The following is a 26,244-nucleotide window of genomic DNA, read 5'->3' as shown; positions in this document are numbered from 1 at the left end:
TACAATGAGACACCAACATCAAATGTTTTCGCTGACATGTGGAATCTTTAAAAAGGACACAATAAACTTCTTTGCAGAACAGATGCTGACTCACAGACATTGAAAAACTTATGGTCTCCGGAGGAGACAGTTTGGGGGTGGGGGATGTCCTTGGGCTGTGGGATGGAAATCCTAGGAAATCAGATTGTTATGATCATTATACAACTACAGATGTGATAAATTCATTTGAGTAATAAAAAAATGAACAAAAAAGAAAAAGCTTTTAACAAAATTTAACATCCATTCATGATAAAACGAAAAACCTTATATCTAATATCATACACAATGGTGAAAAGTTGAAAACATTTCCTCTAAGATCAAAAATAAAACAAGGATAGCCACTCAGGCTTACTTAACATGGTATTGGAAGTCCTAACCACAGCAATCAGGCTTTGAAAAAAATAAAGAAAAGGGATCTAAACTGGAAAAGAAGTGAAACTGTCACTATTGGCAGATGACATGATACCATACATAGAAAATCCTAAAGACACCACCAGAAATATGCTACAGTTCATCAAAGAATTCAGTAAAGTTTCAGGATACAATTTTTTTAAATTACTCAATGAATTTTATTACATTTATATGTGTACAATGATCATTACAACCCAATTTTATAGCATTTCCATCCCAAACCTCCAGCATATTCCCCCAACACTGAACCTATCTCATTTGGAAACCGTAAGTTTTTCAAAGTCTGTGAGTCAGTATCTGTTCTGCAAAGAAGTTCAGTGTGTCCTTTTTTTAGATTCCACATGTAAGTGATAGCATTTGATGTTGGTGTCTCACTGTCTGGTTAACTTCACTTAGCATGATAATTTCTAGCTCCATCCATGTTGCTGCAAATGCCATTATTTCTTTCCTTTTAATGGTTGACAGGATACAAAATTAATATACAAACATCTGTTGCATTTCTATACGCTAACAACAAACTTTCAAAAAGAGAAATTTAGGAAACAATCCCATTTACCATCACATCAAAAAGAATAAAATACCTAGGCATAAACCTACCTAAGAACCTGTACTCAGAAAACTATAAAACAATGATTAAAGAAACTTAAAATGACACAGATGGAAAGATATACTGTGATCAGAGACTAGAAGAATTAACATTATTAAAATGACTATATTACCCAAGGCAATATACAGATTCAATGGAATCCTTATGAAAATACCAAGAATATTTTTCATAGAACTGTAACAAATTTTTATTTTTTATTTATTTTTTTCTTTTTAGGGCCACACCCATGGCATATGGAAGTTCCCAGGGTAGGAGTCAAATCGGAGCCACAGGCGCCAGCCTAGGCCACAGCCACAGCAACTCCAGATCCAAACTGCATTTTCAACCTACACCACAGTTCACGGCAATGCTGGATCCCTGATGCACTGAGCAAGGCCAGGGATTGAGTCCGCATCCTCATGGATACCAGTTGGATTCATTTCCACTGAGCCACGAGAGGAACTCCAAAAATAATTTTAAACTGTGAATGGAAACACACAAGAGCCCGAATAGTCAAAATAACCTTGAAAAAAAAACAGAGCTGGAGGTGCTTCTGGTAAACTCATGCTCCCTGACTTCAGATAACAAATCTATAGTAATCAAAATGGCATGATGCTCCCACAGAAACAGACATGCAGATCAATAGAGCAGAATAGAGAGCCCAGAAATAAACCCAATACTTAATAGTCAATTAATTTGCAACAAAGAAAACAAGAATATAAAATGGAGAAAAGATCGTTTCTTCAATAAGGGTGCTGGGAAATTAAATAGCTACATGTAAAAGAATGAAATTAGAGCATTTTCTCACACCATAAACATTTTACTATTTTTGATTTTTAACCTTCCTACTAGCTTTGTAAGTGGTCAATTTACTACTTTACTCTATATTTGCCTTTACCAATGAGATTTTTTTCTTTTCATAATTTTCATATTTCTACTTGTGGCCTTTTCACTTGCAGAAGACCCTTTAACACTTCTAGGATAGCTGGGTTTAGAGTGCTGAACTCTTTTAGTTTTTCCCTTTAATTATTTTGATCTCTCCTTCAAATCTGAATGATAGCTTTGCTGGGTAAAGTATTCCCGATTGAGATTTTTTCTCTTTTATCACTTTAAATAGACGTGTAAGATGTGACTGTCTCTAAAAAGAGAAGTGTCTTCCTAAACCATTTTTCTTTTAGAATTTATTTTAGAGCAATTTTAAGTTCACAGCAAAATTGAGAGGGATATATAGATATTTCTCTTATACTTTCAGCTGAATAACTTCTTTAAAGTTTTTTTGTTTTGTTTTTTTTTTTAGGATGAAGAATTTGGTTATACTAAAAATCTTCTCCCGAGATGAATCTTTTTAGTAGTTATGTGTGAAAATTATAGTCATTTGATTGAGCCTTATTAAGCCTGTGGAATCCATTCCTGAGTTCAAAATAACGAGTTTAAAAATTTTGGGATTCATAGTTTTTAGTTGATCTAAACTGATCACACTTAAACTCCTAATGGTTCTTATATTTACCAGATGAAGCAAAGGATGCAAAAAAGTTTCGCTGTGGAATGTGTCATCCTCCAGGAGTTTCATCAGATTGTGTTTGCCCACTAGCTACAATAAAGCTAATGCATCTACTAACATAAAATAATGTACTGCTTTTGTTGAGGTTTATTTACTATCCTAATGACGATTTCAGTAAACTCAGGGCTCTAAATGACAACTACTTGGATAACTGCATTGTAATATGTTTGCAATTTAGCCAGGCTTAATTCTGTATCTAACAGAATTAGCACCCTACAAATGTTGTAGTTGGTGTAATATGAATGAAAAACAATTTATTTGCATTGTTGTATTGTAGTGTTTGAACATATTAGTTCCAATACCATGTACTTGTACATTTTAAAGTACTACTTAATAGTATTAATATCACTGTTATTTACTGCTTGTTTTATAAATTAATTTTTATATTTCAGAATGAGTCAGTATACAATTTTGTCAGTGAAATGTAAGATTGCCAATTCCCTTTTCTGCAAACTTGTAGCTCTGTGATTGCTAATGTTCTCAAAAGAACTTGATACCTACTAGGGTGACTTAATTGAGGGCTTGGTTGTCATACGATTGGTTTTAAATTCTAAAGATTTGTGGTTTGCCTTATCATTATCTTTGTGTTACCTTTGATAAATAGAAGACCTTAAGTAGAATGTAGACAACTTTATGAATCTTCCACTATGATTAGTGTTTTTTGTATTCTGTTTAAGAAAACTTTCCATATTCCAAATTCATGAAATCATTCGTCTATGTTATTTCTTAAAGTTTTATCATTGGTCTTTCACATTTAGATTATAATCCACCTTTAACTGTTTTCAAGTACAGTGTGAGGTAAGGTAAAATTCATATTTTTTTCATCCCAATGAAGCTTTCATTCTCTTCTGATCTGGAGTGGAGTAGCATCTTTGTCATAAATAAAAATTCTATTATAGCACAACTCTGATATCATTACATAATAAATACAATGGAATGCAGTCTAATTTGACAACAAAATATTCCACACTCCACTGTGTCTTACAAATGTGACATTTAGAGTCAAATTTTACCTGATTTATTTGTATTGACATAATAAGGATGCACTGGTAATAAAAATAAAATAAATGTTGCACTTTGTCCATACAGATGCCACTTGAAACATTGTTAAGTTGTAACTGCATCATTACAATTTACAGCGGCATCACACAGCAGTGTGAAGTGATGAGAGGGCTGCATATGCTCTCTGTTGCAATGACTCAACTCTACCAACACGTATAAAAGCAGACACTGACAGTGTATGAGCAAATACGTGAGAGGCTGTGTTCCAATAAAACTTTAAGGTTTTAAATTAGGGAAATTTAAATTTCATATAGTTTTCAGGTATCACAAAGCATTATCCTTTTGATTTTTTCCAACCATTAAAAAAATGTAAAAATAGTTCTTAACTGACAGACTGTACAAAAATAAGCAGCAAGACTGATTTGGACATTGGCTCAAATTTGTCAATTCCTAACCTATACGGTCATCACAATAGTATTTATCAAAATGTGCTTTGAGGAACTCCACTCCTAGGAAATTTTTCTTAAGAATAAAATGTCAAATAACATTATAAAAAGCCATATGCTATATTTTACAGTTATAGATTCATTCTCTGGATTTTTAACACTGGAAACTTCTGCAATAACAAAACACTTTTGCCTACTCCAGCTGTACAAACTTTATTTGCCAGAAAACATGTATTTTCACACAACATTCCTACTTGCCTATCTTAGACCTAAGGTGTTTGATATAGTTGGAGATATATTGCCATGACCTGATGAGTGAAATGAGGTAACAAACTACTGAAAACAAAAATGTTCTTATTTTTCTAGAAAGGGCTAACCATTTATTGGCCCTAACAACAATAACAAATAGAACTTATTAAAAACCTGTACTAATCTATCAAAAATAACATTATACCAGTAATCAGCCAATCAATGATAGCCCCCTCTGAAAGTCAGCTTCAATCCAGTAAGCATGCTACTGGAAGTCAGCCAATCAGCAATCTTATTTAATTACCTACAGTAAATAGGTAAAGGATAGCTAGTCCCTGAACACTTCTTTCCAATCTCCAAGCTTATGTATAAAGAAACAAATAATAAAAATTTCATGGCAGAGGGTGACTGTGCAAATGGATTCATTATTTGGAAACAACAAATTTTTCATTAGCATCTAGTGTTTTTGCCTACCTTTCCAGGTAAAACACTTGAGGCAAACCTAAGTAAGGCTATTTGCAAATCTTGGTATATATGCTGTAACAGGTATTTTGAGGAAAGGTCACATCTTCCCCATCATGAAGGCATTTTTAAAAAAGTTTTATTGGAGTATAGTTGATTTACAATGTTGTATTATTTTCAGCTGTACAACAAATATATTTTATTACAAACTATTGAGTAGATTTCCCTGTGTCTTACAGTAGGTTCTTGTTAATTACCTATTTTATATAGTGTGTATATATTATTCCAATCCTCCCTCCTACAATTTCCCCTATGGTATCCCTAAGATTGTTTTTGAAATCTGTAAGCTTGTTTCTGTTTTTTAAAAAAAGTTCTTTGTATCATTTTAAATTAGATTCCACATGTAAGCGATATGAATTCATCTTCTCTGTTTTACTTCACATAGCATGATAATCTCTAGGTCCATCCATGTTGTTGCAAATGGTATTATTTCACTCTTTTTCATGGCTGAGTAATATTCCACTATATATATAATGGACATATTCTTTATACATTCCTCTTTTGATGGACATTCAGGTTGCTTCCATGTCTGAACCATTGTACATAGTGCTGCAATGAACATTGGGGTCCATGTATCTTTTTGAATTATGCTTTTCTCCAGATATATGCCCAGGAATGGAATTGCAGGATCATATGATAGGTCTGTATTTATTTTTTAAAGAAACCTCCATTATGTTTTCCACAGTGCCTGCACCAATTTACATTCCCACCAACAGTGTAGCAGGGGTTCCCTTTTCTCTACACCTTCTCAAGCATTTATTGTTTGAAGACTTTTTGATGATTGCCATTCTGAAGAGTGTTAGTACTTCATTGCAGTTTTTTGTTTTTGTTTTGTTTTATGTGCTTTTTTAGTGGCATATGGAAGTTTCTAGGCTAGGAGTTGAATCAGAGCTGCAGCTGCCAGCTTATGCCACAGCCACAGCAATGCAGGATACAAACCTTGTCTGTGACCTATACCACAGCTCACGGCAATGCCAGACCCTCACCCCACTGAGCAGGGCCAGGGATATAATCCACATCTTCATGGATACTAGTCAGGGCTGTTACCACTGAGCCACAATGTGAACTTCATTGTAGTTTTGAATTGCATTCTCTAATAGTGATGTTGAGTATCTTTTCATGTGTTGCTTGGCCATCTGTCTTCTTTGGAGAAATTGTTTAGATCTTCTGCCCATTTTTTTTGATTGGGTTGTATTTTTTCATATAAAGTTGCATGAGATGTTTGTATATTTTGGAGATTAATCCCTTGTCAGTTGCTTCCTTTGCAAGTATTTTCTGCATTCTGTGAGCTGCCTTTTAGATTTCTTTTATAGTTTCCTTTGCTGTGAAACAGCTTTTAAGTTTGATTAGGTCCCATTTATTTTTGTTTCTGTTTTCATTACTCTAGGAGGTAGATCAATCAAGATACTGCTGCAATTTATGTTCTGCCTATGTTTTCCTCTAGGAGTTTTATAGTTTCCATCCTTATGTTTAGGTTCTTAATCCAATTTGAGTTTATTTTTGTGTATGGTTGTAGAGAATGTCCTAATTTCATTCTTTTACATGCAGGCGTCCTGTATTCCCTGCACCACTTATTGAAGAGACTGTCTTTCCTTCATTTTATGTTCTTGCCTCTTTTGTCATAGAGTAGTTGACCACAGGCACTTGGGTTTATTTATGGGCTTTCTATCCTGTTCCATTGATCTACATTTCCGGTTTTGTGCCAGTACCATACTGTATTGATGACTGTAGCTTTGTAGCACAGTTTGAAGTCAGAGAGCCTGAGTCCTCCAGTTGTTTTTCTTTTTCAATATTGCTTTGGCTATTTGGGGTCTTTTGTGTTTCCACACAAATTTTAATTATTTTGTTCTGGGTCTACGAAGAATGTCATTGGTAATTTGATAGCAATTGTATTGAGTCTGTAAATTTCCTTGGGTACTATAGTCATTTTGATAATATTTATTTTTCCTAACCCACAAGCATGGTATATCCTGAAAGCATTTTTGACATTTAAGCAAAAACAAGTTCTGGAGACTGCATGTGCGGGTAGAGAAGCTAAATCTCTGGCTCTCATCCTGGGTCTTCATCTATTGGCTCTTTATATCTGAAAGTAGCTTTAGAAGCCTGGCTATTATTCTGGCAATAAAATTTTGGCAGATTGCTTAACTGCTGAGAATAAAAAGTTCTCACCTTCTGTTCCAGGAAAGGACATTTTCCTCTGCCCATAACATCAAGTAACCTCCAAAATCAGGTTTTAAACATATCACAATCTGTCAATGAATCAGCAACTATGCTTCTGAAAGCTAGAACATTTGTCACCAAGCTAATACTTTTAGTATGTCATTATCGCCCTTCTCAAATTACAGTTAGTCAACTGTTTAGCTCTTTATTGAATACCTATTACGTGTCAGGATGTTCTTGGTCAGTAGTTCTCAATTTTGGCCACATATAGATCAACTGTAAAGATTTTAAAATCATTGTGCCTGTCTCATTCACAAATTATCTGTCTAGAATGTAGCTTGAATACTGAATTTTTAATAAAGCTTTACTGATTCTTATAAGAATTGAAAACTGGGTCTTGAAAAGATATTTGTACAACTTTGCTCATAGCAGCATTACTCATAATAGCTAGGACATGGGAGCAACTCATGTCCATATATAGATGAAAGGAAACACAAAATATGTGTTTACCTATAATGGAATATTATTCACCCTTAAAAAGGAATGAAATTCTGACACATGCTCCAACATGGATGAACCTTGAGGACATTATGCTGAGTGAAATAAGCTAGTTAGAAAAAAGAAAAATATTATATGATTCCACTTAATATGAGGAACTTAGCATCAAAATCAAGACACAGAGAGTAGAATTGTGGTTGTCAGAGGCTGGAGGGAGGTGTGGATAAGGAATTATTATTTAATGGGCATAGAATTTTGCAAAATGAGAGTTCTGGAAATGAATGGTAGTAATGGTTACGCATCAATATGAATGCACATAATACCACTGAATTACATACAAAAAGGTTTAAGATGGTAAATTGTGTATTACCTATATTTCACCATAATAAAATTGTGACTCTTTTCAATCAATCAATCTGTCTATCTATCAATCTATCGATTTATCTATCTCTCCTGGATTCTTTGGGATTTTTAAAATATAGGTTCATGTCATCTGTGAATAGGCATAGTTTTTCTTCATCCTTACCAATCCAGATGCCTTCTATTTACTTTTCTTGCCTAACTGCTCTGGCTAGAACTTTTCTGGCTATAACCAATACAATGTTGAACAGCAACTGTGAAAGCAGGCACCCATGTCTTGGTCCTGAACTTAGGCAAAAACTTTCAGGTTTTCACCATTTAGTATGGTTTTTGCTGTAAGATTTTCATAACTATTCTTTATTTTGTTGAAGAAGTTCCCTTCTAAGTTTTCTTAGTTTTTATCATGAAAATGTATTGGATCTTGTCAAATTTTTTTCATCAGTTGAGATGATCATGTGGTATTTTTCCTTCCTTCTACTAATGTGATATATGTATCACCTTGATTTAATTTATGTTGAACCACTTTTGCATTCCTAGGATAAATTCCACTTGGTCAAACTGTTTAATCTATTAATGTGCCATTGAATTTGGTTTGCTAATATTTTTTGAGGAATTTTTCATCTATATTCATAAAAGATATTGATCTAGTTTTCTTGTGATGTCGTGTGTGTGTGTGTGTGTGTGTGTGTGTGTGTGTGTGTCTTTTGAGGGCTGCACTCGTGGCATATGAAGGTTCCCAGGCTAGGGGTCTAATCAGAGCTGTTGCTGCCAGCCTATGCCAGAGCCATAGCAATGCCACATCTGAGCCGTGTCTGTGACCTACACCACAGCTCACAGCAACGCCAGATCCTTAACCCACTGAGTGAGGCCAGGGATCAAACCCTCAACCTCATGGTTCCTAGTTGGATTCACTTCCACTGTGACACAACGGGAACTCCTCTTGTGATGTCTTTATAGGACTTCTGTATCAGGGTAATGCTGGCCTCACAGAATGAGTTACAAAGTTTTCCCTCCTCTTCTATTTTTTTTAAAGAGTTTGAGAAAGATTGGTGTTGATACTTTGAATGTCTGGTATAATTCACCAGAGGAGCCATCTGGTCCTGTATTGTTCTTTGTTGAAAGGTTTTTTAAAAGTACTGATTCAATCTCTTCACTTGTTATAATTCTGTTCAGATTTTCTATTTCTTTTTGATTCAGCTTTGGTAATTTGTGTGTTTCTAGGAATATATTTGTGTTACCTAAATTATCAAATCCTTTGGCATACAACTGTTCAGTGTTCTTTTATAATTCGTTTCATTTCACTTATGTCAGTAGTAATGTTCCCATTACTAATTTGGTTATTAATTACGAATGTTTCATTTCTAATATGGTTATTTTTGCTTCTTGTGATTTTTTTGGTAAGCTACTTTTCATTTTAAGTCAGCAAGAGTAGCTTTTCCAGTCACAGAAGTTTGACTAACAAAGCAGGCATGCCTGATTTGCTCTTGGTTTGGTGAAATTTTAACATTGGCTTCTACCTGAAATTTTCCTTAGATTAAATATCTACAGAAACTTTTAAGAAAAGTTTGGCCTGGTATTGCAAGTGCTTACACTTCAAATTTGTTTGATTTGTGTTTTGATTTGTGTGGTTTTTTTAAGGAATAAACAATCTCCCTTACTACTACTGTTTTTAATTGCAAAATTATTATAAGGATTCCAGTTCTGGGTAAGATGGAGTAAGCACACTCCATTCTGACTCTCCCAATGAATGCAGCTACAAAACCTGGGCAGAATACATGTAACAGCTTTCAAGGACTGTGAAAAGTAATTAGTAATAGGTGGATTGGAGAAGTAGGACAGAATTCAAAGTATCACCTAATCAGTGGTGAGTAACCCTCTGGTATCCTTGTTTCTATTTAAGCAGCCTGAAATGAGGAAGTGGGTATTGGTGTAGTCAGAGAGGGGTTCCAGAGAAGCCTTCTAGCTCAGGCTCAAAGAGTCTTCTGGTAGCTTTAGGACCACACAATCACCAAAAACTGAAGAGGAAAAGTTTCCAGAGGGGTTAAAGTCTCAAGAGGGTGAGGTGATCCCCATTGTTTAACTCTCACCAACTTCCCTCCACTTAGACCTGGACATGAGGGCAGTTACGGTAAATGCATGGCAGAAAGAAGTAAACAAAGCCCCAGTATTATAGATGGGGAATCTAAAGGGAGCCCCAGGAAGTTGGGAAGTACTGAGGAGAATAATTTCGGGGGGATGCTTTTGACAATTAGCTAACAATACTCCTAGTACCATTTCTGAGGAAGGCACCTATGGTTGTGATCCTAAACAACATACTCAAGACTGAGAACTAAGCTAAGAAAAAGGACTACAGACCATCACTCAGGCTGGCCACTGAGAAGCACACAGGTGAGAAAGATTTGAATATAACTGTGAAGGCTTTGAAAAAGGAACTGACATTGAAACCAGAACTCACAGATGGCAGTTGGAACTTGGAGCCTGAACCCACCCAAGTTCACTGCCTGCTAAAACAAAAATATCAACATTCTCCATAGGACTTAAACAAAGCACAGAGTCTCATAACATAATATTCAAAACATTCAGGATGCCATCCAGAATTATTCAGCATATGAAGAACCAGAAATATCTGAACTCACATGAGAAAAAGACAATTAACACATACCAATGCTGATTTTTTAAACTGAAGTATAGTTATTATATCAGTTTCAGGTGTACAACATAGTGACTAAATATTTTTAGATTATTTAGTCTTATTATAAAATAAATACTGTATTTCCCTGTGCTGTACAGTATATCCCATGTTGTTTATCTACTTCATTACGAGTGCTGATTTGACACAGATGGTTCAGTTATCTGATAAAGCACTAAAGAAGCTATTATAAAAGTGTTCCAGGAAGTAAGGGTGAACACTCTTAATACAACTGGAAAGAAAGATATAAAGTCTTAGTAAAGAAATGGGAGCTATAAAGAATGAACTGAGAACTTTATAATAAAAAATACAATTACTATATATGTTTTGCTTTTTAGGGCTGCACCTGCAGCATGTGGAAGTTCCTAGGCTAGGGGTTGAATTGGAGCTACAGCTGCCGGCCTAAGCCACAGCCACAGCAACTCCAGATCCAAGCCATGTCTGCGACCTACAACACAGCTCACGGCAACATAGGGTCCTTAACCCACTAAGCGAGGACAGGGATTGAACCCCCATCCTCACAGATACTAGATACCCAGTGAGCCACAAAAGGAACTCCCAATAACTATATTTTTTTAAAAATATCACTGGATGCAATTGAGATGGCAAAAAAGAATCAGTTAATTAGAATACAGATCAATAGAAACTGTCTGAAAACAGAGAACAATTTCTTTAAAAAGTACAGAGCCTAAGGAACTTGTGAGAAACTATCAAAAGGTCTTCTATTTGTATTATAAGAGTTCCAGACAAAGAGAAAAAGAAATAGGGAGTTCCCATTGTGGCACAGTGGAAACGAATCCGACTAGGAACCATGAGGTTGCAGGTTCCATCTCTGGCCTCGCTTAGTGGGTTATGGATCTGGTGCTGCCGTGAGCTGTGGTGTAGGTTGCAGACGCAGCTTGGATCCCATGTTGCTATGGCTGTGGTGTAAGCCAGCAGCAACAGCTCTGATTAGACCCCTAGCCTGGGAACCGCCATATGCCACGGGTATGGCCCTAAAAAGACAAAAAACAAAAAAGAAAAAGGAAAAGAAATAAGAGCTAATACCCCATTAACTCAGAAAAAAGTATCAAAAACACTTAAATTAACATATGTTGGTGAGGATGTAGAGAAACTGGTATCCTCATGCCAGGCTTGTGGTGATGTAGAATGCTGTAGCCACCACAGAAAAGCCTGTCAATTTCTCAAAATGTTAAATATAGAATTACAACATGACTTTGCAATTCCACACTTAAGAGTATACAAAAAGAACAGAAAAAAAGACTCAAACAGATACTTGTACACAAATGTTCAGAGCAGCATTATTTACAATAGCTACAAAGTGGAAATAACCCAAATGTATATCAACAGATAAACAGACAAACAAAATGTGGCATATATACTCAAGGGAATATTATTCAGTCATAAACAAGAATGAAATTCTGAAATAAGCTACAACATGGATGAAACTTGAAAACTTTATGCTAAGTGAAATAACAGAGAAATAAATCAATAAAAAGTCACTAGAGGAGTTCCCATCTTGGCGCAGAGGGAACGGATCCAACTAGGAACCATAAGGTTGCGGGTTCGATCCCTGGCCTTGCTCAGTGGGTTAAGAATATGGCGTTGCCGTGAGCTGTGGTGTAGGTCGCAGACGCAGCTTGGATCTGGTGTTGCTGTGGCTGTGGTATAGGCTGGCAGCAACAGCTCTGATTAGACCCCTAGCCTGGGAACCTCCGTATGCCACGGGTGCAGCCCTAAAAAGACAACAACAACAACAACAAGTTACTAGAGACTAGGGGGAAGAGAAATGGGTATTTAATATCTTTATGGAGATAGAGTTTCTGTTTGGGATAACAAAAAAGTTCTGGCAATAAACAGTAGTGATGGTTGTACAACATGATAAATGTACTGAATACCACTGAATTGTACACTTAAAATGTTAAAATAGTAAATTTTATGTTATGGATATTTTACCAAAATTTTAAAAAGGGTTCCCCACTGACCAAAAAACTTGCCAAATTTGGCAAAAGACAGAAACCTACAGATTCAAGAAGTCAGCAAATCCCAAATAGGATTATTCTAAAGAAATTCACACTGAAACACATCATAGTCAAACTGCTGAAAACCAAAGACAAAATAAGTTGAAAGCAGTCAAAGAAAAATAACACCTTATTACAGAGGAAAAATACTTCAAATGACTGCTGGTTTCTTACTAGGAAGCATGGAGACCCAAACAAAATGGCACATTTTTTAAAGTGCAGGAAGAAAAAAAAATCTGTGTACTTGAAATTCTATATCTGGATAAAATGTTATTTAGGAACCAAGGTGAAATAAAGGCATTCTCAGATGAAGGAAAACTAAGAGAATTTGTTATCAAATCTAATCTTAAAAAATAATAATAATTAAAGGAAGTTCTTTAGACAAAAGGAAAATGAAACCTAAAGGGAACCACGCATATCATTAATAAAGGATGAGCAAAAGAAATGGCAAATTTCTGAGTAAATTTAATAAACTATTCTCTCTTGAATTCTTTAAAATAACATTATCTAATGGAGTTTTTAATGAATATATATGTAATATATATGACAATCACAACATAACACAAGGAGGATAAAAGGAAATATGGTGGTAAGTTTTCTACATTCCACGTTAAGAGGTAAAATATTTATCCAAAGTAAAATGTGAAAAGTTAGGTATGCAAATTGTGTAGCGACTCTAGAAAATAGTTTTTTACCTTCTTATAAAGTTAAACATACATTTAAATGTGACTCAGCAATCCTTCTCAGAGGTATTTACCCCAAAGAAATGAAAACTTATGATCACACAAAAGTATGAAAATTTATACCAACCCTGCTTATAATCACTAAAAAAGAAATAACTCATATGTCATTTAAAACATGAATGGATAAACACACTTAGTTCATCCATATAATGGATAGTTAGCCAGAAAAAGGAATTAACTGTTAATATATACAACAGCTTGTATGTATTTCTTAGGCATAACACTAAGTGAAAGGAGCCAGTCTCAAAAGGTTACATAAAGTATTATTCTATTTATATGATATTCTCAAAAAGACAAAACTATAGTAACAGAGACCATGGCAGTGGTTGCAATACACTGAAGAATTAAAATGTGAATCAGAGTGAGATTTTAACTAACATTACTCAGTAAGTGATAAAACAAGTAGACAAAATCAGTTAGGATATAAAAGGTTTGAATCATAAAAATGAAGAAAATTAACATAATGGACATATGTAGAACATGTACCCAACAACAGCAGAATATATATCTTTCAAGTACATATGAAACATTAAAAAAAAGTGACATTTACTCAACCATGAAGAAAATCTCAACGCATGTCAAAGGCCGAAATCATGCAGGATATATTCTCTGTATAGCACTATAATAAAGATACTATTACACACCTACCAAAATGGATAAAATTAAAGAGACTGACCATACCAAGTGCTGGTGACAATTTGCAATGACTGAAACTCTCATATAATGCTGATGAAAATACAAAACAATGTAGCCCCTATGGAAAAACAGTTCAGAAATTTCCTGAAGAATTAAACATATACTTACCATGTGACACAGTCATCCCACTCTTAGGTATTTATCAGAGGTAAATGAAAATATATGTCCATACAAAGATTTGTATTTGATGTTCGCAGAAGCTTATGAGAGCTGAAAACTGAAAACAACCTTTACTGGTTTTCTATGCTGCATAAAAGAATTACTACAAATTAATGCCTTAAAAGAGTTATTTTATTTAAATTAATTTTTAATAGGCAATTCACTAACATAGTTAAAAAGGTCAAAGATATATATAGGTATAAAGTGAAAAGTCTTCATTGCACTCTGGACCCCAAGGCATCTACTTTCCCTCCCTACTGCAACCTTTGTTTAGAGATTTTTTAAAGAACTATTTTGTGCATATAAAAGCACATGTCTTTATGTGCATGCATGTAGATGTGTGCACACATGTGCATTTTTATTTTGGTGTGAGTATAGAGAATGAATGGTACATGTCAGGCTATTATCACTGGTTATTTGTGTGTGTTGGTTAAGGGGGAAAATAGAAATAAAGAAAATCTATTTCTTTAACACATTTGTATCATTTAACTGTTGATCTAATTCTAGTCAAAAGCTCAGGCTTTTGAGGAGCAGATTACCTTTACAAATTTTTTATTCTTTCTGTGCTACAATTTCCTCGTTTACAAATGGAGGTACTAATAGTTTCTATCTCATAAGATTTGGGGGACAATTACAGCAAATAATTGATACAAAGTACTTTTAGTCTAAAGCCTAGCATTTAGTAAATGGTTCACAAATGTTAACCATAAAAATAAGCATCTTAAACTAATTTTTAGAAGACAAGAATATTTCAAAAGGGTCTAAGCATCCAAATAAAGAAGCTAGAAAAAGGACAAAATAAACTTAGAGAAATGTTAAAGGGACCTTTCAGATCAAGAGTATAAATTCACACTTTAAACTCTCCTTATGGAGTTCCCGTCATGGCTCAGTGATTAATGAATTTGACTAGGAACCATGAGGTTGTGGGTTCAATCGCTCAGTGGGTTAAGGATCCAGTGTTGCTGCGAGCTGTGGTGTAGGTTGCAGATTCGGCTCGAATCCCGAGTTGCTGTGGCACTGGCGTAGGCCGGTGGCTACAGCTCCAATTGGACCCCTAGCCTGGGAACCTCCATATGCCGCAAAGCGTAGCCCTGGAAAAAGACAAAAAAACAAAAACAAAAACAAAAAAACCTCTCCTTATGCTTTATATATGTAAATTATAGATTCAATTAACAACAAGAAGAGGACTGATTCATGCTCAAATACAAAACAAGCATTTCTTTGTGTCATAAACAGACGGCAACAAAGTAGAAAGATATGGCTAAAGCTATAGCCCTGCAGATTTCTCAGTCCAGGAAGCAGCTAGAAGCCACTGGGAGTGTTTACTTCTCTGATGTGACAAAAGCACTACATATAGGTGGCATGGAATCATGGTATATAGTTGCACTCTCCGTGTGAAAATAGCTGGTGATCACTGCCTGATGTTACTGCTTATGTAAACCTCTATATTATTGGTGAGATAAACAGAGAAAATTTCAGAGAGACTTGGGCAAAGCTGCATATATACCTCTAATACTGGGCCAGCTGCGGCCCCAAACCACTTTGGGGCAGTAGTTTCTAGCCATGGAGGCCTAGTTTTGTAGTAGGGTCCTGGATGAGCAGAGGGAAGAAACTGCCAAACAGGGAGGCATGAGCACAGAAGGAGGAGAGAAGGAAAAACAAAACAAAACAAACTCCCACTGAAAATGAATCTGCAGGTGAAAATTCCAAATCATCTGATGAAAATTAATATTAAGAAAAAGGGCTTGCTTCAGCAGTACATATATTAAAATTGGAACGATACAGAGAAGATTAGCATGGCCCCTGCACAAGGATGACACGCAAATTTGTGAAGCATTTCATATTTTTCTCTAAATTAAAAAAAAAAAAAAGGAAGAACTAGGATGGAGGAAACCGCAATTGGAAAGCAGTCACTTAAATAAGCCAGCATACAGATCCAAACATGAAGATGTTAATTAAAAAAACAAAAGAAGACATATCATGCAATGTGGCTAAGGGAAGTAAGAAAAAATAGATTCTTTTTTTAATCTTAATGATGTGTTTGAGCCTATATGATTATCAGGCAAAAGCAAGCAGTTATAGGAAGGGGTTAACATACTTAAAAAACAGGGAAACCACAAATCAAAGCCAAACATTACATTCACAAAAACTGAAAAGAAAAATACTCAAGTATAAAATAAATGGAAACCATCCAACCAAAAAAATAAAATTAGAAAAGAGAAACATAGAGTCAACTGGAAAACAAGGCTTAAAATGGCAATAAATAAATATCTATCAATAATCACCTTAAATGTCAATGGACTGAATGCTCCAATCAAAAGACACAGAGTGGTAGATTAGATAAATAAAAGCAAAAACCTTCAATCTGCTGCCTACAGGAAACTCACCTTAGGGAAAAGGACAAATATAGATCGAAAATGACAGTATGGGAAAATATATTTCATGCCAATGGACAAAGCAGGAAAAGCAGGAGTAGCAATACTCATATGAGACAAAATAGACTTTAAAATGAAGGCCATAAAGAAAGACAAAGAAGGACACTATTTAATGGTTAAAGGATCCATTCAAGAAGAGGATATTACAATCATCAATATTAATGCCCCTAATATAGGAGCACCCAGATACCTACAACAAATACTAACAGACATAAAAGGAGAAACTAATGAGAATACAATCACAGTAGAAGACTTTAACACCCCACTCACATCAATGCACAGATATTTTCAGGACATTACATCCAAAAAAATCAGAATACACATTCTTCTCAAGTGCACATGGAACATTCTCGAGAATTGATCATATACTGGGGCACAAAGCTAACCTCAACAAATTTAAGAGTATAGAAATTATTTAAGTATCTTCTCACCACAATGGCATGAAACTAGAAATCAACCACAGGAGAAGAAATGAGAAAAAACCTACTACATGGAGACTAAACAACAGGCTACTAAAAAACCAATGGGTCAATGAGGAAATTAAGAAGGAAATTAAAAAATACCTAGAGACAAATGATAATGAAGATACAACCACTCAAAATCTTTGGGATGCTGCAAAAGCAGTGCTCAGGAGGAAGTTCATAGTAACACAGGCCTTCCTCAAAAAAGAAGAAAAATCCCAAATCCGCAATTTAACCCACCACCTAAATGAATTAGAAAAAGAACAAGAAAAACCTTAAGTCAGCAGAAGGAAGGAAATTATAAAGATCAAAGAGGAAATCAATAAAATAGAGATTCAAAAAACAACAGACAAAATCAATCAGACCAAGAGCTGGTTCTTTGAAAAGGTAAACAAAATTTACAAATCTCTGGCTAGACTCACCAAGACGAGGAGAAAAAAACCCAAATAAACAAAATAAGAAATGAAAAAGGAGAAATCACAATGGATACTACAGAAATACAAAAAACCATATGAGAATACTATAAACAATTATATGCCAACAAATTTGACAACCAAGAAGAAATGGACAACTTTCTAGAGACTTACAGCCTGCCAAAACTGAATCTAGAAGAAATAGATCAACTGAACAGACCAATCACTAGAAATGAAATTGAGTATGTCATAAGAACACTCCCTACAAATAAAAGTCCAGGACCAGATGGCTTCACAGGCGAATTCTACCAAACATTCAAAGAGGAAATTATACCCATCCTCCTTAAACTTTTTCAAAAGGTTGAAGAAGAAGGAACACTCCCAAAGACATTCTATGATGCCACCATCACCCTAATTCCAAAATCATGCAAAGATACCACCAAAAAATAAAACTATAAGCCAATATCTTTGATGAATATAGACGCAAAAATTCTCAACAAAATTTTAGCCATCCGAATCCAACAACATATCAAATAGATCATACACCACAACCAGGCGGGATTCATCCCAGGTTCACAAGGATGGTTCAGCATACGCAAACCAATCAACATCATACACCACATTAACAAAAGAAAAGTAAAAAACGACATGACCATCTCAATAGATGGAGAAAAAGCATTTGACAAAGTCCAACATCCATTCATGATCAAAATTCTTACCAAAATGGGTATAGAGGGAACATTCCTTCACATAATTAAAGCCATTTATGACACACCCACAGCAAATATAATACTCAATGGAGAAAAGCTGAAAGCCTTTCCATTAAAATCTGGAACAAGACAAGGATGCCTGCTCTCACCACTGTTATTCAACATAGTATTGGAAGTCCTAGCCATAGTAATCAGACAAACAAAAGAAATAAAAGGCATCCAAAAAGGAAGAGAAAAGGTAAAACTGTCACTGTATGCAGATGACATGATATTATACATAGAAAACCCCAAGGACTCAACCCCAAAACTACTTGAACTAATCAACAAATATAGCACAGTAACAGGATATAAAATTAACATTCAGAAATCAGTCACATTTCTGTATACTAACAATGAAATATTGGAAAAGGAATACAAAAATACAGTACCTTTTCAAATTGCGCCCCCCAAAAATCAAATACCTGGGAATACACCTGACCAAGGAGGTAAAGGACTTATATGCTGAGAACTATAAAACATTAATCAAGGAAATTAAAGAAGATGTAAAGAAATGGAAAGATATTCCATGCTCCTGGGTTGGAAAAATTAACATTGTAAAAATGGCCAGACTACCCAAAGTAATCTCCAGATTCAATGCAATCCCTATCAAATTACTCATATTTTTCACAGAACTAGAACAAACAATCCAAAAATTTATATGGAACCACAAAAGACCCAGAATTGTCAAAGCAATTCTGAGGAACAAAACCCAAGCCAGAGGCATAACTTTCCCAGACTTCAGGCAATATTACACAGCCACAGTCATCAAAACAGTGTGGTACTGGTACCAAAACAGACATACAGACCAATGGAACAGAAAAGAGAACCCAGAAATAAACCCAGACACCTATGGTCAATTAATCTTTGACAAAGGAGGCAAGAACATAAAATGGGAAAAAGACAGTCTTTTCAGTAAGTATTGCTGTGAAACCTGGAGAGCTGCATGCAAATCAATGAAACTAGAACACACCCTCATACCATGCATGAAAATAAACTCAAAATGCCTAAAAGGCTTAAATATAAGACAAGACACCATCAAACTCCGGGAAGAGAACATAGGCAAAACATTCTCTGACATCAACCTTATGAATATTTTCTCAGGTCAGTCTCCCAAAGCAACAGAAATAAGGGCAGAAATAAACCAATGGGACCTAATCACACTGACAAGCTTTTGCACAACAAAGGAAACCAAACAGAAAACAAAAAGACAACTTACAGATTGGGAGAAAATCATTTCATTGATGCAACTGACAAGGGCTTAATCTCTAAAACAAATAAACAACTTACACAACTCAATAGCAAAAAAGCCAACTACCCAATTAAAAAATGGGCAAAAGACCTAAATAGACATTTTTCCAAGGAAGATGTACAGATGGCCAATAAAACATGAAAAAATGCTCAACATCCCTGATTTTAGAGAAATGCAAATCAAAATTACCAGGAGACACCACCTCACACCAGTCAGAATGGCCATCATTAATAAGTCCACAAATAACAAATGCTGGAGGGGGGTGTGGAGAAAAGGGAACCCTCTTGCACTCTTGGTGGGAATGTAATCTGGTACAACCACTATGGAGAACAGTATGGAGGTGCCTTAGAAAACTATACATAGAACTACCATATGACCCAGCAATCCCACTCTTGGGCATATATCTGGACAAAACTTTCCTTAAAAAAGACACATGCACCCACATGTCCATTGCAGCTCTATTCATAATAGCCAAGACATGGAAACAACCCAAATGTCCATCGACAGATGATTGGATTAGGGAGATATGGTGTATACATACACAATATAATACTACTCAGCCATAAGAAAAAACAAAGTAATGCCATTTGCAGCAACATGGATAGAACTAGAGACTCTCATACTGAGTGAAGTACGTCAGAAGGAGAAAGACAAATACCATATGATATCACTTATATCTGGAATCTAATATATGGCACAAATGAACCTTTCCACAGAAAAGAAAATCATGGACTTGGAGAACAGAGTTGTGGTTGCCAAGGGTGAGGGGGAGGGAGTGGGATGGTTCGGGAACTTAGGGTTAATAGATGCAAACTATTGCCTTTGGAAGGGATTAGCAATGAGATCCTGGTGTGTAGTGCTGGGAAGTATGTCTAGTCACTTATGATGGAGCATGATAATGTGAGAAGATAGAATGTGTACATGTATGTGTAACTGGGTCACCATGCTGTACAGTAGAAAAAAAATTGTATTAGGGAAATATAAAAATAAAATAAAATTAAAAAACTTTTCTAAAAAAGAAAAAGGGTCAAGAACAGAATTCACTGAATATAACTGTAAGTCTGGACATATATTTTAAATAAGTCTTCTTAAATGGATCCATAATCTAGAAAGAAATAAGGAGAACTCATGAGAACACTTATTGATGGCAGGAACCCAGAGAATTTAAGAATTTAAGAAGTTGATTTCTACTTTGATTAACTTACTAAACTGGATGAACCTGAGCATAATCTTTACAGCCTTGCCCCTTAAGAAGGAAAAGAAAGTTTATGTCAAATCAGAGACTGAGAATACAAAAACTGAGACCACAGAGGTTTACTCCCTGGTGTAAAGATGAATTAGAAGTAGGAGTTCACACTGTGATTAAGAATCTGGTGTTGTCTCTGTGGTAACATGGGTTCAATCCCTAGCCCACCACAGTGGGTTAAGTATGTGGTGTTGCCACAGCTGTGGTGTATGTCACAGCTGCAACTCAGATTCCATATGCCACAGTTGCGGCCAAAAACTCCACACTCCTTCAACCACTGGGACTGCAAGAAAAATGACTAGTTCGATAACTGTAGCGTTAGGGGTAAGGAATATTTCCCCTGAGATTTGTATTCACAATCTGTCCTTCAAGCAGGTTTGCATCCTGAATTCATTATTTTGGTAGTCCATAAAATCTCAAATCATGAATTAAAAGTTGTAATGGACTAGTACTACCTCCACATGCTTGATAAAATCTAACCTTCTTTGGAAGAAACTTCCTTCATTCCACGCCTCTAAAAATTACCATATAGGGAAACTGACATTTAGATCACAATAAAAATAAAACCACTAAATATCAAGGACATGACTCTATTAGTGAGAACAGGTGAAACAGAAGAGAGCAGAGTCAGAACTGAAAAAACTTCAGATCTCCTCTACAGAGTAAATAGTACCACAGAGAATCACAAGTCAAAATTGCTAATTTATGGAATATTTTGCTTCCACAATATGTTATTTTTGGAACACCACTGATGAGATTTGTACAATGTGTCCTATACACATAAACCTACTAATATTTATTTTCTTGCAGGAATGACTCACCGTTAGCAGCAGCTATATTTATAAGGAGGCAATAGTGACAATTACGACTCAGTGATCAGACTGTGACCACTTCTCTTCTATGCCTCACTGTGGTCCTGGAAATGTTGACTTAACTTCTGGACTCCACATAACAGCATTCCCAGGTCTTACTTTTGGGCTTGACTTCAGAGGACTCCTACAAACCAGTAATGGCTCTAAATCTATTATTAAGCTTTAATTTTCACAGGAGATTTTCAATACTTTTTTCCTATTTCATCAATTTCTTGTCTGATTTAAACTTGAAACTCAGAAAAATATATGTTTCCCAAGAAATGCTGTGAAGGAATTTCTGAATAGAAATACTTCAGGCCTCTCCTTCATCTAAGTAATTGGTAGGATGGCCATATTCTTTTTTTTTTTTTTTTTTTTTTTTATTTTGTTGTTGTTGTTGTTATTTCTTGGGCCACTCCCGCGGCATATGGAGATTCCCAGGCTAGGGGGTGAATCGGAGCTGTAGCCACGGGCCTACGCCAGAGCCACAGCAACGTGGGATCCGAGCCGCGTCTGCAACCTACACCACAGCTCACGGCAACGCCGGATCATTAACCCACTGAGCAAGGGCAGGGACCGAACCCGCAACCTCATGGTTCCTAGTCAGATTCGTTAACCACTGCGCCACGACGGGAACTCCGGATGGCCATATTCTTAATTAAGTTTCTTGCTTAGCCCTTTTCCTTTTACTGGTTGGGAATGAAAAGTTTGGCTTTTTCCAACCCTGCAAGTATCTGAATTTATTGACTTTTTCTATTCTCTTTTGTTCCCGCTTTCAATCCTACCATTTCTCATCTGAGGTCACTTCTTTCTTAAAGTAACATTGTCAAATGCAGTCAATATAGTAACCAAACCATGTTATTAACATTCTGTTATCCAAACTCCACCAATAGATTTACAACTTCATTAAGTATTATAGTCAAGTTTACCAAATCTTTCACCATAGCAGAATGTGGATCACCTGATGTAGTCTTGCCATCTGTCACCTAAGCCAAAGCTTAGTTTAATTTACTTCAGGTGTATTTCTTCTTAGGCTAGCAATCCACTTTCAGGATTAATTCCTGTATCAGTAGGGATAGACTTAGTTATGCTATAGGACAAAAATTCTCTAACTGCAATAGCTTAAAACAAAAATGCTTATTTCTCCTTCATGCTATATGTCCATCTAAATAATCAGAAAGGCTCTTTTCATAGTTCCCCTGGGACCTAGCCTGATAGAGCGATTATCATCTCAATACTAAAAAGTCTCCATACCTTAGGGAAAAGAGGGCTCTGAAGAGCCTCATATCAACAATTAAATGCTCCAAACCATAAGTCACTTTCACTCACAACTCACTAGACAGGAACTAGTCATATGGCCTCACACTAGAACTATTTGGTAAATAGCAGGAATGAAAATCTACATGAGGCTAAAATAAGTCAACTGTTTGAAGAGTCAGAGAAAAAAATCTAGATAAATAAACACTATTCCTACAAGTTAATTCTGGAACAAGATTTCCACAAGTATTGTGGTGAGATAATTAAAATCTATATGGGTCTCTATTTTTCAACATAAAAACTGAATACTCTTCAATTTAATAAATTGTATACTTAAAATTTTAGTACAAGTAAATAAAACATGAACCAAATGTATGAAATAAGAGTTTCACTGCAGTGTCTATAATAGTGAAAATAAAAAAGCAGTTATGAAATTATGATATACCCATATAATAATATAGGGCAGGGGTTGGCAAACTTTTTCTTAAAGAGCCAGATTGTAAATTCTTGAGGCTTGTGGACCATATGGTCTCTGTCATGTACAACTGTGCTGCTGTAGTGCAAAAGCTATGACAGGCAATATGTAATCAAATAACTTGGATGTTTTATAATAAAATTGTGTTCACAAAAATTGGTGGCCAACTCTGGAACATAGTTTGCTAGCCCCTGATACAGAGGAATTAAAGTCAAGTTTTTAAGGCAATGGGTAAATACTTAAAATTTTCAAAGTTTAAAATTACAGTTTATGATTACCAAATTCACCACAAATGGCAGGCTCTGGAAACCCAAACCCAAGGTAACTTCTGTGATCAGCAGTCATTCAGGCTATTAACCTCTGCAGCTACAGCTTCATTTACAGCTTGGTCCAAAAATCTTCATAACGATGACCTACTGTGTCATCAAAGAAGACTAAATTATGTTTAGTGTAGTCTTTTAAATAACAAAAGTGATTTTGTAACACTTTGAACAAGCAATTAAAAGTTACCTTTAGCTAACTGTAAAATTCCACCAAGATATCTCATCCTTCAATGATGTTACAGATGCTGCTATAGATTGTTTAATTCTCTATAAGATGATCCAAGTGAAGGATCTTTGAATTTACAGATTTTGAGCTGAAAATTAAACATTACTGTGACTTATAAAAACTCTGTTTGACTATTCTGTCCACATGGCTCTGCAAATGTGCCTCTGCACATATGAGTAAACAGTATTTTAGAAAATTTTTATAGCCAACACATGGCACATGGAAGTTCCTGGGCCAGGGATTGAATCTGAGCCACTGCTGCAAGCTATGCCACAGCTACAGCAATGCCAGATCATTTAACCCACTGCACCAGGCCAGGGATTGAACCTGCACCTTTGCAGCTACCTGAGTTAATACAGTCAGGTTCTTAACCAATTACACCATAGTGGGAACTCTTTAGGAAACGATACTTTAATTATTTCTCTTTTAAGGCTTAGAAATAGGTAAATTAAGTATCTCAGCTCTTAAGTGAAAAAACAATTCAGTTTTATAGTAACCTAGTAAAATCAAAACACTTGCATTCTTTTTAGTGCCTACATACATACAAAAAGTTTTATTTCACTGACATCAGTACAAGGAGTGATCCTGGAATAAGAATTTTGATGTTACAAAAGTGACCATATCAACCATGATGTCAAAGAAATGACATTACCAAATCCTAAGTAATGATGTCAAAATGTCTATAAACTATCTTTTAATTCACATGCTGTCTTTCCTATTAATATTTACTAGCCGCTCTTATTGAGATTAAAGTCCTCAATTCCTATTAATAAAAGAGATCGGGGCATTCCCTTCGTGGCTTAGTGGTTAATGAATCTGACTAGGAACCATGGGGTTGGAGGTTCAATCTCTGGCCTTGCTCAATGGGTTAGGGATCCAGCATTGCTGTGAGCTACGGTGTAGGTCGCAGACGCACCTCGGATCTGGTGTTGCTGTGGCTCTGGCATAAGCCAGCAGCAACAGCTCCAATTAGACCTCTAGCCTGGGAACCTCCATATGCCGTGGGGTACGGCCCTGGAAAAAGACAAAAAAAAAAAAAAAAAAAGAGAGAGAGAGAGAGAGATCAGTAGGTCCTTTTCTTTCGGTTAAGAGGTCCGCTATTCCATATGCATATAATATAGAGATAATAAATAAAATTGTAATTAGTACCATGAGTGGGAGGGTTATTTGCAAGAACTGACGCAGATATTTGGTTTCCTCATCTTTTTACTTACTGCTAAAACAAGATGACTCATATCTTGTCAGTTCCTTTTAAAAAAATGTTTAGGTCTTTAAAACTTTACAGGGGGAAAAAAATTCCAATTTCCTCCCTAAAACATTGGAGAGATGCAAAGGGGATGAAACAATATAAATAAATAGCATTCAGATTTTCAATGTAAATTAAAAGTGCATCCACAAATGAATGTTTCTTAATGTCACTGAAGTGCACTTATATTTAATCCTAATTCTATTGTTAGGTAACAGGGAACTATAATAAGTTCCAGTAAGGCACCCTGGCAGTTAGTTCTTCAGCAGAGTCACTAGAATGCATTATTGGCTTTCACAGTCATATCAAGAAAGTCTCAGTGCTTGTCATGTATGGGCTTTTTATGATTTCATATCCACTTGTTTATGACTTAAGCAAAGTTGTTTTGATCTAAAGGGTGAATTTGTTTACATTGAGGAAGTTATGCAAGGATGATGTCATCAACATCTGCTGTTGTCAGTAAGTACTTAGTAGCTCAGCCATTAATGGGTGCTGCTGGATTGGGTGGAGGGGGGAAGCTAATCTATATGAACAGATGGAAGAACAGCTATCATGTGATGGACATTTAAACTTTAAATACCAAGAATTTATGAGGACTTACCGACAGTGTCTAGTCTGGGCAAGGCTATTCTCTGCTGACTTAAATAGCTCTCTCAAGATGTTAAGATACTTGCAGTTGCTGTAGCCAGTCCACTCTTGGTCCTCTGCAGTGTTAAACTGTATAGCAGTCTCAGGAAGAGATGGGGCATCTCCTGCCTTAGCAAGGCTACTCCTGGGGTAAACAGTGGTGCAAGCCATATAAGAGTCCCTGGAATAATAACATTTGGAGCAACCCAGCTTGCTTACCAAAATCACTGCTGTCACCTGCTAGCTACATGGCCCAGCAGAAAGGGACCTATGCTGGCAGCTGATATCCATCTTTTTGTTGGAAGGAGTGAGTCTACGGAGAAACAATTCATGGAAAAGTACACCTTTGGACTTTATTTCTTTCATATTCTCTTTGCAAGAACAATATGTAATCAAGCTATTATTGGTTTGGAGTATGTTATTTATTTATTGGTTTATTAACAGACAATAATTATCCTGTACTATATTGGCTTGTGAAATATTGTTATTATAAACTACAATTCCCAAAATAAACTTTGTTAAGTAAATTAATGGCAAAGAAAAT

The 26,244-nt window shown here is 35.7% G+C and overlaps 1 protein-coding gene and 1 non-coding gene across 2 annotated transcripts in view; one reads left to right on the top strand and one right to left on the bottom strand.

Moving 5' to 3' along the window:
- Positions 1-25,845, bottom strand: part of LOC146406348 (uncharacterized) — a 106,993-nt gene extending 81,148 nt beyond the window's left edge. Inside the window, exons 1-2 of the transcript XR_014810957.1 lie at positions 25,675-25,845; positions 23,557-23,694 (exon numbers count right to left, since the gene is read on the bottom strand). The gene's annotated coding sequence lies outside the window, so the exon portion shown is untranslated. The remainder of the gene's footprint in view (positions 1-23,556; positions 23,695-25,674) is intronic.
- On the top strand, positions 15,884-15,990 carry LOC146406349 (U6 spliceosomal RNA). The gene has a single exon (XR_014832783.1). It is a non-coding gene; the product is annotated as a U6 spliceosomal RNA (small nuclear RNA).
- Positions 25,846-26,244: the final 399 nt, after the last annotated feature.

The sequence above is a fragment of the Sus scrofa genome, chromosome 1, assembly GCF_054392235.1.
Source record: "Sus scrofa isolate SSC_HxYL_T2T_F1_AM1 chromosome 1, Sscrofa_HxYL_maternal_Yorkshire_Landrace_v2.0, whole genome shotgun sequence".
NCBI lineage: Eukaryota > Metazoa > Chordata > Mammalia > Artiodactyla > Suidae > Sus > Sus scrofa.
This window is presented reverse-complemented; position numbering and strand designations above follow the sequence as displayed.